Raw genomic sequence first — 6,517 nt, 5'->3', positions numbered from 1 at the left:
TTAAGGTGTAAATTAAGGTGTAGGTTGGGTTTATGTGCAGATTAAGGTTAAGGTTAGGTTTTGGTGTAGATTAAGGTGTAAATTAAGGTGTAGGTTGGGTTTATGTGCAGATTAAGGTTAGGTTTAGGTGTAGATTAGGGTAAAGATTAAGGTATAGGTTGGGTTTATGTGCAGATTAAGGTTAAGGTTAGGTTTAGGTGTAGATTAGGATGTAGATTAAGGTGCAGGTTGGGTTTATGTGCAGATTAAGGTTAAGGTTAGGTTTTGGTGTAGATTAAAGTGTAAATTAAGGTGTAGGTTATGTTTTGGTTAAGATTAGGTTAAGGTGTAGATGAAGGTTAGATTTAGGTGTAGGTTAAGATTAGGTTTAGGTGTAGATAAAGATTAGGTTTAGGTCTAGATTAAGGTATATATTAATGTGTAGGTTAAGATTAGGTTAAGGTGTAGATGAAGGTTAGATTTAGGTGTAGATTAGGCTGTAGATTAAGATGTAGGTTGGGTTTATGTACAGATTAAGGTTAAGGTTAGGTTTAGGTGTAGATTAATCTTTCCTGAAGGTTCTGAATGAATAAAGGAGGCATCCTCCACATGCAGCCAGACTTTATAATTGCGATAAAACAAAATAAAGATATTAGGTTTTTGCAGGAAAGCTCAGCCGCATCTTCTCTCAGATCAGTCGAGGCAGGTGCCTGTCAGTCAAAAGTAGAAAGCAAGTCATGATGAAAGAAAGCTTCCTTTTATCTGACTGATTCATGCTTTTCAAAGGCTTGATCTTCCTTCAGGAGCTCCCAAAAAGAAACTGATGAGAAGTGTGCATTGTACATTTTGGTCTGGACTTGTAGAAAGCAGAGATCTGCAAGTGACCCTCACTCAGCCTGATGTTGATGTTTCCAGGAATTGTCGGATCATAAACTAACTATAATGGTATTATTAGAATTCTTCAGGGATACATTTTGAGTCACCTGACCAAGCTTATAAAATGCTTATTGGTGACCTTATAAGCTAAATCTGATGTTTTTGGGGTGAAAATACAGTATATCCAAACATTTGGATGCATTCAGCTGCCTCCAAAATCTAGCAGAAAGCCTTCTATTCTGGACAGTAGAGACAGTTACTCCAACAGAAGCAGGATCAGCTCTTTTTAACACCCTTGACTTCAGACGAAACAATGAACAAGCAGGTGTCCCAATACTTTTGTCCATATAGTGTAGCTGAAACTACGCATGGCCAGTTTCAGCATTTGGCCAATTGATTATAAAAGAGTCAGTGGGGCTGTTGGGTGAAAAGGCCTATGGTAATTTGAATCTCAGCCATGAACTGGTGACGAATCATCATTAAAAAGTTTCTGCCAGTCCTCCTCCCCTGCTGCCATCGTTTCAATCCACCTCCATTTCATTTGAGCATTGTCACTCACCTCCGTTACCCTGCTAGTCCCTGAATCACCTTCAGTTAGCCAACCATGCACATCCGGCAGAGCTCACTCAGCCAGAACACTCTTACATGCAAGCACTCCGTCACACGGGTGTGAATAACATGTCCAAGCTCTACATAAAGACAAAGGTGCCAATAATGTGAGCCACTCATCATCAAAACGTGGAGTTAGGAGTTTTGCCCAGTGGCTCTTGTTGGTGTAGAGTGCTTGCAAAGTCTAATCTAATCACAGGGAACGCATGGTGTGGTGTGGTGTGGTGTGGTGTTGGCATCCACTATTCTACATCAACTGCTGCAAATGCCATCAAGACCTCCTCCTCCTTCTTGTCCTCCTCCCTCTCCTTCCTCCCCACCTTCTACTTCTCCTTTTATGACTCCGTCATCATCTCCTTCCCTCCTCCTTCTTCTCGTCCTCCTCCCTCTCCTTCCTCCCCACCTTCTACTTCTCCTTTTATGACTCCGTCATAATCTCCTCCTCCTTCTTCTTGTCCTCCTCCCTCTCCTTCCTCCCCACCTTCTACTTCTCCTTTTCTGGCTCTGTCCTCATCTCCTCCTCCTTTTTCTCGTCCTCCACCCTCTCTTTCCCCCCCACCTTCAACTTCTCCTTTTATGACTCCGTCCTCATCTCCTTCCCTCCTCCTTCTTCTCGTCCTCCTCCCTCTCCTTCCTCCCCACCTTCTACTTCTCCTTTTATGACTCCGTCATCATCTCCTTCCCTCCTCCTTCTTCTCGTCCTCCTCCCTCTCCTTCCTCCCCACCTTCTACTTCTCCTTTTATGACTCCGTCATAATCTCCTCCTCCTTCTTCTTGTCCTCCTCCCTCTCCTTCCTCCCCACCTTCTACTTCTCCTTGTCTGACTCCGTCCTCATCTCCTTCCCTCCTTCTTCTTCTTGTCCTCCACCCTCTCCTTCCTCCCCACCTTCTACTTCTTCTTGTCTGACTCCGTCCTCATCTCCTTCCCTCCTTCTTCTTCTCGTCCTCCTCCCTCTCCTTCCTCCCCACCTTCTACTTCTCCTTGTCTGACTCCGTCCTCATCTCCTTCCCTCCTTCTTCTTCTCGTCCTCCTCCCTCTCCTTCCTCCCCACCTTCTACTTCTCCTTTTATGACTCCGTCATCATCTCCTCCTCCTTCTTCTTGTCCTCCTCCCTCTCCTTCCTCCCCACCTTCTACTTCTCCTTTTATGACTCCGTCCTCATCTCCTCCTTCTTCTTCTCGCCCTCCTCCCTCTCCTTCTTGAAAGCGTTCTTCTTCTTCTTCTACTTCTTCTCCTTTAACTCTTCCTCTTCCTCCTCCCTTATTTATCCTCTCCTCCTTTTTATTCTCCTCCTTCTTCCTCTGCTTCTTCTTTAACAAAGAGCTTCATGGGCTACTTCTCAGCCCTTTTGTTCTTCTCCTTCTTCTTCTACTTCTCCCTTTCTTCTTCTTCTTCATCTTCTTCTTCCTCTTCTTTTTATTCTTCTTCTTCTTCATCTCCTTCTCCCTGTCCTTTTGTTAAAGGTATTACTCCAGTAAAGGTATTACACCAATATGAAGTACCAGCTACAGAGCCATTTAAGCATCTAAGTGGTTCTTTGAATGTTCATGGTTCTACGGAGAACTAAAGAAACCCTGAAGAACCCCCTATTGTGTAGTTCAAAGCAAAGTCAGTGTTTATTAATGTTGCCAGTGTTGGGGCTTAATACTCCTTCATCCTGAGTGCACCAGCCTTTAGGCCTTGACCATCACCTGATGAGTAGAATCCAACTCTCTGAGGACCGAGTGTGAGTGTGTGACTATCTGAGTGTGTGTTTCTGATTGTAATGTGGTTCACAGATTGTGAATAATCATTATGCTTTTTTTTTTCTAAACCACTCACACACACTCACACACACTCACACACACTCATACACGCCAGTGCTTGATAAAAAACACTTGAACTCTTTCTTAACAACACCTGGGCTCGAATTCAATACCAGCTGTACAGCCATCAACACTCAAACACCCAAACCTGCAAGCCTGACCCTTTACTGAGCTACAAAACGTGGAATCGATGCTGTAGAGAGGGGAGTGTTGTCATTGTCACATGTTGAGGACAGTAACACTGGCTGTGCACAGTTAGAAAGTATAGTTTTATATAAGCATCCAGCAGAAAACCTCCGAAAAGTCTCAGAGCTGGTAAGAACTCAGGAGGAGGAAACACAAGGCTGGTGTTTTTGGTTTCACAGAGATGATATGTTTCTTCTACAGGCACAGATTTGTATTATATAATGAATTAGCATATTCAACATCAACATCAGGTCTAATCTCAGGCAGAAAACACCAGATCAGAGGTGTCATCTGTAAGCTCCAATCAAATCAGAGAAAACTGCAAGAAAACCATGTCTGAATTCATTTGGGTGGAGTGAAACGGATTAAAGATGCCACAACAGTTGCAGCACTCACAGGTTCTCCTGCTTTTTCTTCAGCAGCCTCCTGGGATTTAATCTGATCAGTGCGTGACAGGCTCAATGTTTTGAATTAACAGTCGTATGCAAATGCTGTGGACAAATGACTATACTGCTAATGCTCGAAGTGGAAATAAGGACATCCTTTAGGCAGAAAATGCTGAACTGTATTTTAATGCATTACTGTTTATTTACTTCATTTCTCATATGCATAGAACTTGCTTCCTGTAGAGGATCCATACTTTTTTACATGAAAATCAACTACATGTCATTTTAACAGGGGTGCACAAACATACTGCAGGCAATTCACTGCCTTCCACACAGATTCAGGATGGTCAATACCACACACTTTCGTTTTCATCCAGTACTAGGTAACACCAAGGCTAATTTTCTGATAAAGATAGCGTTGATAGCTGTAAAACTTAGAAACGTAGAAAGTTATAGAACATCAATGTTAAAAAGTTACATTAACATTTACAGAACATTAACAGCAGAAAGCTGTAGAAAATAAAGAATGGAAAACTGTAGAACATCAAGGATGAAAAACTGTAGAACATCAAAAACAAGAAAACTGTAAAACATCAAGGATGAAAAACTGTAGAACATCAAGAACAGAAATCTGTAGAATAAGCTCAAACCTGATCCGGAGTAAATCCAGCCTAAAGGTTCACTGATTCAACTTTGTGGCACAAATTACCTATTTGAGTTCCATCCAGCTGACGCCCAGAAGAGCCATCAGATCTGTTCTTAAAAGGATTATATTCAAAGTTGTCACACGGCCGGCAACCTGCGGGACTCTTAAGGTGGTGTTTTCGGTTGCGCTTCTTGGGCCTGACTTCAAGTCTCTGTTACACAATGCAGTTTTGCTCCAGAACAGGACGAGAGCTTTGTGATGCTAGCTGCACCGCAACAGGAGCTGCGGCAAAGAAATCTCCATAATGAGCATAAGAGCCGAGGAGGAGCATGGGGAGAGCTGGATGCACTCCATTTGTTCCTGTTTCCTGTGTATTTAGCTAATCAATCATTCCCACAGACAGCAGGTAGCATGATTAGTATGAAACTTGTTCATGCCAAACACTTCACGTTCAAGACCTGGCTGTGTGAGTCACTGCACTATTCTAATACATTCACAAAGGGCTTTCTGTTTGATCGTAGAGACAAAACAACAACAAAAAAAAAACAGGGAAATGTCAGATGACAAAAAGCCATTGCTGAATGAACTAACTGTGCAATTTCATTTTTCTGTGGTCGTATTCAGTGCAGAGTATGTGTTGCATTGCCAATACCAAATGGAATTACACTGAATTGCCAGGTTAGGAGCTCCACCTACCTTGTAATTATCTACCAAACACACTAGATAATTTTCTGATAAAGATATCGTCAATAGCTGTAAAACTTCAACATTAACTTCAACACTTCAACATTAACATCAGAAAGCTGTAGAACATCAAAAATAGAAAACTGTAGAAAATAAAGAATGGAAAACTCTAGAACATAATAGAACATCAAGAACGAAAAACTGTAGAACATCAAAAACAAGAAAACTGTAGAACATCAAGAACGAAAAACTACAGAAAATCAAGAACAGAAATCTGTAGAACATCTAGAACAGAAATCTGTAAAACATCTAGAACAGAAATCTGTAGAATATCAAGAACAGAAATCTGTAGAACATCAAAAACGAAAAACTGCAGAACATCAAAAACAACAAAAATCTAGAACATCAAGAACAAACAACTGTAGAACATCAAGAACAAGAAAACTGTAGAACATCAAGAACGAAAAACTGTAGAACATCAAGAACAGAAATCTGTAGAATATTAAAAACAAGAAAACTGTAGAACATCAAGAACAGAAATCTGTAGAACATCTAGAACAGAAAACTGTAGAACATCAAGAACGAAAAACTGCAGAAAATCAAGAACAGAAAACTGTAGAACATCTAGAACAGAAAACTGTAGAATATTAAAAACAAGAAAACTGTAGAACATCAAGAATGAAAATCTGTAGAACATCAAGAACAGAAATCTGTAGAACATCAAGAACGAAAAGCTGCAGAACATCAAGAACAAAAAGCTGCTGAACATCAAGAACAGAAATCTGTAGAACATCAAGAACGAAAAGCTGCAGAACATCAAGAACAGAAATCTGCAGATGCCAGGTTATGATGTCCACCTACCCTATAAACATCTACCTAATCATTCAATGGAAGGGAACCTCCACAGGAACCTCCACTGGGCTTTTTACACTCTTGAGTGTGATGTACTAAACCTTTTGTGCTTGTTGCCTCATTCAGGCACAAATTGAAAGTATTTTCCCTTAATGTTTTCCATAAAACTGGTGCATGACTCTAATTTTGTACTTTTCTGCTGTTTCCGTCCCTCATACATATGCATTTCTGCGGCCTGCAGAAAAAACAAGTAGAGATATTAGAAGTGAGACTGACAGCATATTCCAGTCAGTTTACTAACGTTTGAGCAGCTACTGGTTTGTATGGCCAGCAGGATCTCAGAAAACGTGTCAATTAGAGGGTTCATTTAATTGTTAGTAGGCAGCGCTATGCACAGTTTGCACATTGTAAAGTTTGGACCCCGTCCACAAGTTTCCAAGCTCTCCAAGATACCAAGGTATCTCCAGGGTATCTCCTGTAGCCAGACAGCACA

The sequence above is a fragment of the Salminus brasiliensis genome, chromosome 8 (assembly GCF_030463535.1).
Source record: "Salminus brasiliensis chromosome 8, fSalBra1.hap2, whole genome shotgun sequence".
NCBI classification, from domain to species: domain Eukaryota; kingdom Metazoa; phylum Chordata; class Actinopteri; order Characiformes; family Bryconidae; genus Salminus; species Salminus brasiliensis.
Note: the sequence above shows the minus strand (reverse complement) of the source record.